The 12,415-nt window shown below is 45.4% G+C and overlaps 1 protein-coding gene and 1 long non-coding RNA gene across 3 annotated transcripts in view; one reads left to right on the top strand and one right to left on the bottom strand.

The window, feature by feature from the left end:
• Nucleotides 1-735, bottom strand: part of LOC135907326 (uncharacterized) — a 240,408-nt gene extending 239,673 nt beyond the window's left edge. For both annotated transcript variants that reach the window (XR_010565977.1, XR_010565976.1), the window contains exon 1: nucleotides 495-735. This is a non-coding gene — a long non-coding RNA (uncharacterized lncRNA). The remainder of the gene's footprint in view (nucleotides 1-494) is intronic.
• Nucleotides 1-12,415, top strand: part of LOC135907325 (uncharacterized) — a 35,610-nt gene that overhangs the window by 5,380 nt on the left and 17,815 nt on the right. The window lies entirely within an intron of this gene.

Genomic DNA, 12,415 nt, shown 5'->3' on the forward strand with positions numbered 1-12,415 from the left:
TGAAGTCGGTATACTTTATTATGGCTCGCCGGTATTTAGACTAACCAATCGCCCAAAGCAAGCGGCGCGTTCAATTGCACTCGGTAGCAAGGCATTCCCAAAAGCAGATTAAATGGCAGGAAGTGTACGTTGTTCTGTTTGAAGCCAAGGTCTGTGACCGTCAGAAATGCTGCGAAGAATTAGATTGTTGCGTCTGGAATGGAATTCGTAGTCATCTCGTCTAGATTCAAGCACATCTTGCTGCAATCTTCGAAACTCAGTGATTTTGTGAGCTTAAGACAAGCAGGATGTCATATGATCAAGTGGTTTTGTATGGTTTTCAACGGAATCAAAGCGCCAAACAATAACCCGAAGTTTACACTCCAAGGCTTCTTGACTAGTCTTTATAGCTCTGACTTCAAGCTAAAGGTCAGTCTAACCTCGGGCAAGCTCTGAAGTCTGCTCTTTAATATCATTAAGCTATTGAAATATTTGCTCAGATACGTTGGTCTCACCTGATGATGTAGTAGAGTTAGATCGAGTAGTCTTGGGAGGGCCAGGGTTAGTTTCGCCGTCACCAGACGCAAGCGATAAGAGAGTGACGTGTTCACATTGGCACAAGGTAGCAATAAAGACGTGTGGGCATGGGAGCAGCAACAAGAAGCGGGTGTCGCATCTTTTAGGCTTAAAAGAGAGCCGATTACGATGCGGCGGAGCATAGAGGCAAAAGGCATGAAGAATGCTGCCGAGATGGCAGCTCACATGCCCACTAAACGCCGGTACCGGCTGCCGTCTATTTAAACGGTAGGCAGGAAGGGGGTGGCACTGTCGAAACGTGATCTTCAGGGCGGTGAATAGATCAGCGACCGGTCATGCTTTGATAACGGCGATGGAAGGTGCGCCAGTGTCTTGAATTTCTGGTGCGGTTTGCGCAAAATGCAGATGGCGAACTAGAGGCTCGTGCGTCAAAGGCACACTGCGAGGAACAGGCGCACCTGCGACCGTAGAGGCGAAAGGCATGAACCATGTCGAGATGGCTGCTCACATGCGCACTAGAGAAATGTCCCCACTTGGGAAAAAAAGAAATGCCTTTCGTTTTCCAGCTAACGATTTTAGAGCGAAAGCTCTGCACCTCCAGGTGCAACTTCGAAGATCTATCTCGGCGCGCGGTTGACCTCCAGCCGCCGGCGCGCAAGTGTGAAGGTGTGACGTCATGTCACATGATCCGCTACGAAAGGGTGCTTCACCTGCGCTCACTCGAGCCTCGCCGCCGGGTACCACGTGACTAAGTGAAGATTTCACAGCAACTTTGCCGGCTCTTGGTCGCTCAGTCCCACCTTTGAAGCGCGCGCTTTTTCAGCGCCTCAACTCTTCGCCGCAGGCGCTTGGCTGAGCCTGAACATTACATAACCGAAGTTCTACCCGCAAGTAACTACGTTACAGACCATAAATTAGTACGTACCTTAGTCAACCTACAGCAAGACAGTGATGAAGATTTTGATGTGTAATAAAGCACTCAAAGAAGCAAAAGCATGTCTAACCATGCTCAACAGAGCTTTCATTCGTATCACTAGGTCCAAACCACGATGAATCCCAGCCACTTTTTTCAGCGGTCGTTTGCCAGTTTGTTCTGAACAAAACAAAAAGGAAGTATGATGTCGCTTGGACCTCTGCTTGACCCTTCTTAGATGAGTTCAAGTTTTTTTATTTCCCCGGGAAAACTTCTTCCTTTCCCACTGTAAAGTTCGGGTGCAAAAGCGGCACGTACTAGCGAATAATTCTCGCGAGTAATGTCTAGAACTATGTTTTGAGGGATTAGATTTGTTCCTTGCTATGGTTCTGCTCGTATACCAGACTACACGTTAATGAGAATGCAGTAGAACGAGATTATTACAAACACAGGCACATTGTATTGGCACTGTATTGAACAAGCAAAACATTTTGGCGATACTCATACATAATAGAACACTCAAAGATAAGTGCATAATGGATATCTTAAACTCCGTGCGCCTACAACCTACGCCATAGAACATCCCGCCGTGCTAGCCAGCTTTTTTTTTTAGAAGAAGTATGCATAAGAATGCTTGTCAGCGTTTTGGATGTAACTGCGGTATGGTTCCATACGTCGCATACTGAAAATGAAATCGACATCTTATCGCGTTGCCGCGTTACCGGAGGCACGTGGCTCGGATATCCTCTTCCAATTGCGCCGACATCTAAACAAGCGATCGTCAACAAATCTGTATGATTTCACGTATCGAGAGTACCATCTTGACCACAGAGAAAAACATAGGGCATATGGAGGAAATCCTGCAAGCAGCTGCTCACGTAGTGGATCGCTATACGCAGTGCTGCGGACTTCAGTGTGCACCAGACAAGTCAGTATTAGTATGCCTTAGAACACCTCATAAGGGCATGACACAAGTCCGTCTCTCTATGGCTAGTGGCACCGTACACGCGGCCAAGGAGACCAGAATTCTCGGATTTTTTTTTTTGTTCGCAGTCAACAAGTCGACACAACACTGGAAAATCTCCGCAAGGTTGGGGACCAAATGGACCGAATGACCCGTCGTGTCTCCATCAAGAGAGGGGGATAACGAAGCAAGCAAGTTGTTCGCCTGGCTAATACTTTAATAACGAATTGAATTCTAAATTCGGTCTCCTATCTCCATCTGCGGAAGCATGATGAAGACAAGGTCGAGATTATCTTGTGCAAAAAGATGAAGAATGCCTTTGACCTCCATGTCCCCACTTCTAACGCGAAACATGTCGCTTTGAGACTGGTGAACACCTTTCAGGAGCTCAAGGAAGCCCACCTCGCCTACCAATACACATGTTTAGCTAAGACAAAGTCTACACGGTAATTGCTGGACCGGCTCCGCTTGAAACACGACTTTCACGTTCACAAACGTGTTCGAGAGCCCGAACCCTGGAAAAGTGCCGTCAGAGTTCGACCGCTCCACAGAAAAATGGATAGGGAAGGCCATAGTGGTCATCGCCAGGCGGCAGCGGCCGCCTTACAACGCCACTATAACAACAAACATGGAGTCTTATGCGGGGGTGTGGCGCGTCTCTGCCAGGGAGTTTGGTATACACTCTAATCTTGGTAACCTATAAGTATACCTATAAACATGAGTAACGAATAAAATAACGGTTGCTTCGCGCGTCCTTTTGATGTTTTCATTATATTGCTCATGCTAATGGTTACAATGACGAAACTGAGTGAGGCGGGTGCTGCTTATTAGTTACATTGATCTGCTGCCAGCATGTAACCTGTATATTGTAACCTATAGAATTTTAGTAACCTTTAACCGAGACCCCGCGGAGACATTATATAGGGAGGGGAAGTTCGCAATTTACACATTAACAAAGCGCAGGATAAGTTACCTGCGTGCACACATGGTTGATCCACTTGATAAGCACTTGTACGGGTGTTCAGTCGCAAATTTTGACTGAGAGAAAATTACCCATTGAGCCGGCAGAGCCGCATATCGGAAGTAGGCCACGGGAAAAGAACGTTCTGCAAGAATAATGATGATTCTTGCCGGAAGTACAACCATCGACTGAGCAAGTATTATATACAATTAGCGCTTTTCACAGACCCTACATGTGTCCTGCAGAAATCTATCTCGTTTCCGTCGCATGCCGCTGCCGACAGATGCCGCCGCAAGTGTTTATGTTGTTTCTTATGGGTCTCACATTCACGGATTGGGGAGCCCTTTTGACATACGTTTAGCTTACAACATGACAAAATAATGCTCCTCTGGCACTTCTGCCTTCTTCAGCAGCAGTCATCCGCGAAGAAAAGCAAGTAGATTGGCTCACTTTCTAAGCTCCGGACTCTACACAAGCGGAAGAAGTAGGTGTCGCCTTAGCTGCCTCTGATCCTCGATCTCAATATATCATAACCCACTCGCGGAACCAATATTGCAGAACTAGAGCAACGGAGTAATCGTTCCTACCGCCCGTAACCAAGTCGGGACTCCGGGCCAGCAGGGCTTCACAGAGAATGAAGTAGCGAACAAGGCGGCCCGAGCACTCATCCACCAGGCGTCCCCGTTAGATCTTGAGTGCCTGGAGCCTCAATACGCCTATCTTACATTCAAAGACATCGCGGCCGATCACAAGGATAGGCATCGCCAATACCCAACTCCTGCAAAATGGCTGGGAAAGGCAAATGAACGCATCTTGATTCGACTTTTCATTAAAACTTTATTGTGCCCCAGCAATCTTGAAAATTTTCGATTCTTCCTTCACTGGCAAGTGCCAATACTGTGGGGAGGTGGCTGACACCCACCACATGGTTTGGGCTTGCCAGCTCAACTCAACTCTTTCCGCCAAGCCTAACCCCACCCTAGAGGAGTGGGAGGCGGTCCTGCTTGGTTGCTAAGACCTTCAGACCCAGAAGGCCTTGGTCCGGAGGGCTAAGCTGGGGACTCACACCAATAGGACCCCGGAATAGGGACTCCACCCACTGCGGAGCCCCCGAAGGGCTCCACCTCTCCTTTTGTTTTCAATGAATGAATGATAAAGCCTTTATTTTAAAGAAGGGGACGGCTTTAGGCCCCTGTTCGGAATTAGGAGGGAAATGAATGTGGGTTCTCGGATTGTTGGCTGAAGCACATCTTCATCTCAGTCTTTGATCTTCCGCTTTATGCAAACACAGGTGCTTGTTCAGTTCCACCGCTCCTGTTTTCAATAAAAACTTTCAAAGAAGCAAGTGTAGCTAAGAAAAAAAAACGTGCGGAAATTGCCGGCTACAGCTCGTAGCTTTCCCTTCAATAAATGCATTTTAATTTCAGTTTTTAGTTTTAGTTTAATTTTTAGTATTCAGATTTAGGTTTAGAGAGGAAGTTCGTATATAGATAACTCTACACAGATAGCCGTTATGCTATATCCAACTACTTTCCATAATGAGCAAATTTTACAGTGCGAACCTGTTGCTCGAAACCGGTTTGATGATTTACCACAGGTTTCTATTTAGTGCGAGAACTTTTTTTAATTGGCCTGCCATAGTGCCCTTGCTATTTTTATGCGGAATGCGGGTAAAGTTCAAAACTACCTGCATGATAAATCGCAATGTCCGAATGGAAAATAAAGAGAAAACATATTTCATTGACTGCGTTTTTGATTATTCCCTTAGGGCACATGTTGTAGTTAGAAAATTGAAGCGGAGCAATCGTAGATGCATCTGCTGAATACATAGAAGTCGTAAGACTCACACCAGATACAATATGAAAGATATCCGTCCTTATATTGTTCTCCGAAATCGACTGACGTTCCAATTGAATGTTTCTCAAAAGGGACTCGTTTAATAGGTTGGGATGATATTAACCGGAACCCCAATGCCAGTCTCAGGATTTGCGCTATGCATACATGGCTTTATACTAGACTGCTTCAATTTGGCAATTTTAACATACGCAATGTGGTGAATAATTAAAAATATCATTACCGACTTTTTTTCTTAGCGACATGGACCGTGCAAGCGATGCCCCCTCAATGAAAAATCTAATGAACCAGGTCGAAATGCCCCATGAGCTCCATAACATTAAGACAAAATTTGTTAGGCGGAATAAACAAAACGCGTGATATATCGTTCAATTTGCGCATTTCACGCGACGCTGTCGAGCTTCTTGCGAACCAGCAGTACCCGTAGTAGTAGTAGTAGTAGTAGTAGTAGTAGCAGCAGTAGCAGCAGCAGCAGCAGCAGCAGTAGTAGTAGTAGTAGTAGTAGTAGTAGTAGTAGTAGTAGTAGTAGTAGTAGTAGCAGTAGTAGTAGTAGTAGTAGTAGTAGTAGTAGTAGTAGTAGCAGGAGTAGTATCAGTAGGGCTATCAAAATTGACAATAAGCGTCAAGTGAAAACGCGCGAAAATGCCTACGGCCGCTTTAAGTGGTTGCATAAAACTTTTTACGTCATATGTCGCCACAGCAGCCACAGATTCAACAGACAATCCTAGCATATGAGCTATTTCACGCACGTTCACCCGCACGTTTTTTTTTTCCTTTTATTCAATTGCGTTATATTAGAAGCTCTCGACAAGTTTCGTAAGTCATTTCGTGGACGCCTTGGAAAAAGCCCTGGCGTAAAAAAAGAAAGAAAAACGAACACTGATAAGAGAAAAAAATTAGAATAGACGTTTGGTTGCTTGGGGTGGTGGAAAGCTAACTTTTCCACCGTACAGTCAATGTGCCCTTCAATAGTGCGGAGCTTCGTTAGATTGCGCTCAAGCATTCCTGGCGAATTACCATAGATAACGTAGCTGGCTTAACATTTCCTAGCTCGACGGTTATTACTTAAAATTAATGCGCCGCGTTAAACCTGTCGCAAACCTCCACGCTAAAACAACACACATATGAAGTGTATTCTACCTAATTAAGGCGGTAAAGCAGTGAAGCCATTTCCTCATGGCGACAAGCGATTCTGTATGAAGGGCGCAACTGTGACCTTGTGGCAATTCCTTTGAACTTGTGCACACAACGCCGTAGCAAGCAATGAGGAAAATGTATTGCATTGGGAACGTGTGTTTCTCATCCGTGAGATCAAGTGGCTTGCAGGAGGCTTCTCACATTTGAGCCTTAACACGTTTCCTGCCTGTATTATTTTATAATATGTTCAGCAGGTGCTGCGCATCCCATACTAGCTATTCCTGTATGTTGAAATTTCTACCAACAATCACTCTGAACCCAATTTGAAATCCAAATCATCAATCCAATTCAGATCCAAATGCCAAGCCAATCGAACTCCAGATCCAATTTCAAATTTGAAAACCTAAACATCGTGTGGTCCTGGCAATATCCCAAACGTATTCCTACGATGATATGCTTTACCTCTTGCTAAATTTTTTGGTTATATATTCGCACTTTGCTGACTTCACAACTACCCAGTGATTGGACTACAACCGAAAGGGTACCCATCTTTAAAAAAGGAGGCTGCCTGACGCTAGGAAACTACCATCCTATGTCATTAAATTTGCAATGCTGTAAAATTATCGAACATATCACAGCTACTAGGATAACAAACTTCCTCGACTGAAGCTGCGTATTGACCAAGTATCAGCATAGATTTCGAAAAGGATTATCAATCGTAACTCAACTCGCCACATTATTTCATTCTCTGCCATTGACCCTCGATACACACGGCACGATAGATGTGCTTTTCTTGGATTTTTTGCAACGCCTTCGATAATTTTCCTCCTAGTAAACTGATTTTCAAACTTGAAAAAATAGGCATCCCACAAAAACTTATCCGGATTTTAGCCAACTTGAGTAATCGCAAACAATACGTTGATGTAGCGGGTCGACAATCGGGCTGTCTTCCGGTCACGTCCGGTTTTCATTAGGGCAGCGTGTTAGGCCCTTTGCTCTTTATATTGTATACTCATGATATCGGTGTTGTTGATCGTCCTGGTGTAGAGATAAGATTGTTTGCTGATGATCGTGTTTTGTTCAAAGAAATTAGTTCAACTAACGATTAAAATGATCTCAAAAATAGTCTGGGCAATATACATCAATCATGTATAAAATGGGGAATGACCCTTAACACGAGCAAATGTGTCTCCCTTCCAATAATTCGTCAACAAAATCCGCTGTCAAATATCTACATATTAGAGTCTTCACCATTAGAAGAAGTTGCTATAAATATCTCGATGTAACACTCACTTCAAACCTGTCTTGGAATCTTCATAATGATAATGCTTGTTCATGCGCCTTCCGCAAGTTTGTCTCCTTAAACATAAACTTTAAACTGCTCCCAATAATGTTAAGCTGCTGTGCTGTACTGCTCTTGTGCGGCCAACACTGGAATATGCGTGAATTATATGGTATCCTCATACTAAGTGAAACATTTATTGTCTTGAACATATTCAAAGAAAGGCCGTAAGGTTTATTTTTAATAAATTTTAGGTATTCGACTCACCTGCTGATATAATGAAAGCAAATGGCATTCCCCTATTACAGGCACGAAGGCCAGGAGGAGGAAATAACTTTGTTGAGTCCTGAGGAAACCCTCCCCACCCACTCTTGTTTTAGTGGTCAGCAGGGGTCGCGGGCCGCACCCACGTTGGGACGGGAAGCCCGTGAGCCTCCGCCTTTCGTGAACCCTCTGGACGGCCTGGAGCTGGGTCTGGCGGTCGTCGCTTCGCAGGGCGTCCACCCATTCTTCTTCTTTACTGAACACGGTGCCGCTTAACGCGGAGCATTGCCAGAGCATGTGCGCTAGCGAGCAGAACGATTCGCCGCAATCCGGAGATTGCGGCTATACGTCAGGTGAATAAAGGCTCAGTCTGCCTCTCGAGGGTAACGACCTTGTTTCAAGCATTCTGAATATAGATGACTGTGGTCTAGTGAGTTTAGCGTGGGGTAGCGGGAAGGTCCTCCTCGACAGCTGATAGTGCGTTGTTATTTCGTTGAAGGTGAGCAGCGGGTCTCGGTGCTCCCCTCCCTCCCCGACACTTCACTCGCCAAGATCGCCGCGGTGCGTGAGTCCTCGCGTGCGTCCGTGCGCCAGCTCGTTGGCGTTGGGAAAGTCGGGGTGTACGTCGGCCCCCCAAACTCTTGGAAAACAAACTAGCGCTAGATGCATCAACATATTTGTCACCCTTAACACCACAATCAAAAAGCCCTAACCCCATATTTTGCTTGCACAGACCTAATTTGGTTTTCTTATTTACCGAGAACCATTAGTGAATGGAACTGCTTTATCAAAGCAAGTGATCAAACTGTGAAGTAACATTTCTTAGCCTGTATTAGTGTTGCTTTTCTTTTTGTTGCTGTTTCATTTCTATTTCTTTTGTACTTGTATCGACCACCCTGCTTGGACCATGAGTCCGCAGTATTGTATAAATAAATAACTAATAAATAAATAAATAAATGCTTTGTGCTTCACCAAAGAACTCAAAGTCGTCGATAATTACCCATTCGCTATTGGCAATATATTTCCAGTAAATCCCAGAGAAGCTGCCTTACTTTTTTATTGAATTTGACGACTTACAATTAATCATGATAAACATGTGTCTTCAGGCATCACATTTACCGGCCTAATTGGTCGCTGACACTAGCGTAATAAATTGGCAAATTCACCCAGGTTGTGGTTGCATCACTTTTTATCCTGGTTTGACTGGCAGATTATAGTTGGTGCTCATCCTTTCAAAGGGCTCTCAACTATATCAAATGCAAATAATTGAAACTCTCTGTATATTATATCACTGGTGCTTTAATTACTAGTTTGCAAATAAATTCGTCAGTCACCCTACTTCATATAAATAAATTTGCATATGTTTGATGCCCAATGTGCTTAGACCAGCTCCTATCACTTTTTTTGTAAAAATCTAAGGCCCCAGGTCTCCACTGTTGTCCTAAAGGTCACCTTCATGGTACTCCTTCGTTCTCCAGTAAGCGCGCGTATTCATTTAGGCGAATCTCAATTTTTTCCGGGCTCATCTGGCTGGCTGAATGAGCTTGCCTACCCTACATTCTCGTACCAATCCAAAATCATTCCACAGATTTCAATTCTAACAAGTATAATCTTGACTAACATTAGGCTATGTCTGTTTCTCACTCGCAAACTGTGCAGAAACATAGCACCGCTTTGTTTACTATGAAAGCAAGGTGTTAGCGCAATATGATGCTTGAACCAAAAACGGCCACCACAGAAGTTGACGCTGACGAGTGCTGCCTGAAGTAATCACAAAGGCGTGTGAAACCAACACGACGTCAGTGGAGAGCTTTCGTCTGCACCAATATGGCATGGTCAGTGTTGCTTGCTATATCGTGGAATGCCCTCCACTTGAGGCCTTCTCTAGCGCTGTAACATAATTCGGTTCGTAGAAACCTTTGGCGTTGATGCTGCACCATTATCAAGACGGATCCATGGTGTGTTGTCTTCTATAGCCTCCACGAAACAAGGCACGCTCACTAAGAGCGAGGTTAGGAGAAAGAGGGGGAAAGCGTTATTAAAAATTACCTGATCGCTTTTGTTACTTCCATACATCTCCCATAGCCAGGGATCGAAATGTTCATATGGTGGTTAGACAATTGCGAGTCCATGGCGACTATGGTTCGCGAGCTGTGGCGGACCGTGAGGCTAGCATTGTTTAAGGCACCTAGCAGCTCCCTCATGTGCTTTTCTAAATTTATGGTGTTTGCAGGCTCTACACCGCCTATGCTGTTGATGTGGGTGCATCCAGTTTGGAATTGGTTTGGAGTTATTAGTCTGCGGTCGTATCGTGTACTTCCTCTAGACTTTCGTCCGGGTTGCGCTGCCCACACATAAGAACATGTTCAATCACCAATTCGCCCAGATTGCCGCGTTAAAACTGTAGTATGAATTGTGAAAGCCCTCTCGTCCTGTAGGAGCGGCGCTATTTGTCGTAATGCTTCCGTGCTTGTGTGCGACGCCCGTATAGGTGGCATAGTCGCCCGCCTTGACTAGTGCACAAAAGCATCGATTGCTGTGCGTGTTCAGCTGTGGTAGCGTTTTCCTTGAGTGTATTTAGAGGCCGATCTCAAGCAAGAGGCAATTTTATGAAAAACTAGGCCCTCCGAGATAAAGACGAGTCAATTTTCGCAGTGCTGTGTTCAATTGTGTATTTTGTGTTTTGGTGAGTCTGATGTAAGAGAAGCGGCATGGAACATTTTAATAGGCCTGTGTTATCGTTATGCGGTGTAGCTATTCTTTCTTAAGTCGTCTGCGCTGACCCGTAAGTCCACCTAGGATGCGACAAATTTTGAATGAATGCGGTAGGATCTTTCGCGCGCGTTTAGGAGTTGAGGGATGTATACACATGCTTTGAAACGTGAACGTGCATTTGAATCACCTCGAGACGAGAGGTTCCGCGAGAGAACGAGCACCCAAGTGGTCAGAATTGCTAATGCGTTCCATTTGATCTTCTATAGTTGTTTCGCAATAGTGCTGTTTTGGTAGCCCTTGTGCAACATTTGAATGCAGGCGGTCTATAGAGCTGAGGCTTCGTTGAGTCAGTATCACTGTAGCTCGACCAAAACACAGAAGGCCTGCGTTTCGATCGAGCGGCAGTGCCAATATATATCTATAAAATATGTAGCTGTGAACTATTATTTTTGCATCAGAGCGTCTAATAAAATTTGGAGTGCCCCTAAATATCCCCTTTAAGAGTGGAACGCGAGAGCATTCGAGTATCTCTGACTGCTTCTCACGCTTCCCGGCAACTGCAGCGTATGTAACCATAATGTTTACCGGAAAACGCTCACGGCGAACGCTGTGCACGAAGTTGAGCTTTCTGGTAGCAATGCTGCCTCTTGCGTCCGCAGCGATACGGTGGAGGCGAGCGCCGTCTGGAAGTGTTTCAAGGAAGTGGGCGCGCCGCTCCGTGGACTCCTATATAGTCACGTGCCGGCGCGCGCAAGTGGCGGACACCGTCGTCGGTCTGTAAATGGTAGAAATGCTAGATAAAAGGTTTCTTTGAGTGCTGACGTAAGAGAATTATGTTTTATCGAATATTAAAATCACAATCCGAGAGATAGCATGTCTGTAGGTTGTGCGTAAGTCGTACTTTACGACTTGTCTGCGTGTTTAAGCTTGATAAATACAATTAGTTCAGTAAATTTCTTGCGCCACATGGAGGGCCTGGGTATGGGTGGTAGAAAAATAGTTTTGACTAAACGATGTCTGACGCTGGACACCGGGCGCCGACGCCGATGCCGGATTTTCTACGACATGGGGCCCTTAACACTATCAAGTTAAAGTAGTGCATTTTGTAGGTCTCCTGCGTTTGTGTGCTACAATGCTTGAAGCCATCGTTTCAAGGCGCGCTACCAAGATTGAATAAGACACTGTGGTTCCTAAACCGACGCTGATACAAGTCAGTTGCTTACACGGCGAGCCGGCTTAGTACTACCAAAAGATGCCACTACATTCCTTCAATTTGGAAACGAATCTCAAGAACACGACGGAGGTTCCGCCTGAATTTCGCTGCAGTGGTGAAATGAAGCGTAACGAAAGTCTACGACGGTATTATATGTGGCTACCCCTTCCGGCCTGAAGTGGGCCGACATGGCGCCTCCAACTGGGACGGTAACGTATTTTTCGTAGGATTGAACTCGGCGGGTGGCCTCCGTGCAGACCCCTTCTGCACTTGCAATTCTAGTTTCATCGCTAGGGCGAAGCACTCGCAGCAATAGCGAGGTTTAGTGCGGCACTCGAGCTCCTCGGGCATGGTTGTGCATTTATACACCGGAGCCGACGTGTTGGCTATACGTATCATACGCGGCAACTTCAGCCGCGCTGAATACTGCTCTGACATACGAATAATACGAATACGAATACGAATAATACGAATACTGCTCTGACAATTACCAGGCGTCTCAGAATGGTGGCGCAATGTGTAGCGCCGCCAGCGGTGGGTCACTGGCATTTGTCGGTGCTCGATAACACCCCGTTAAACGACGACATAGCTTTGCT

The sequence above is a fragment of the Dermacentor albipictus genome, chromosome 10 (assembly GCF_038994185.2).
Source record: "Dermacentor albipictus isolate Rhodes 1998 colony chromosome 10, USDA_Dalb.pri_finalv2, whole genome shotgun sequence".
Lineage (NCBI taxonomy): Eukaryota > Metazoa > Arthropoda > Arachnida > Ixodida > Ixodidae > Dermacentor > Dermacentor albipictus.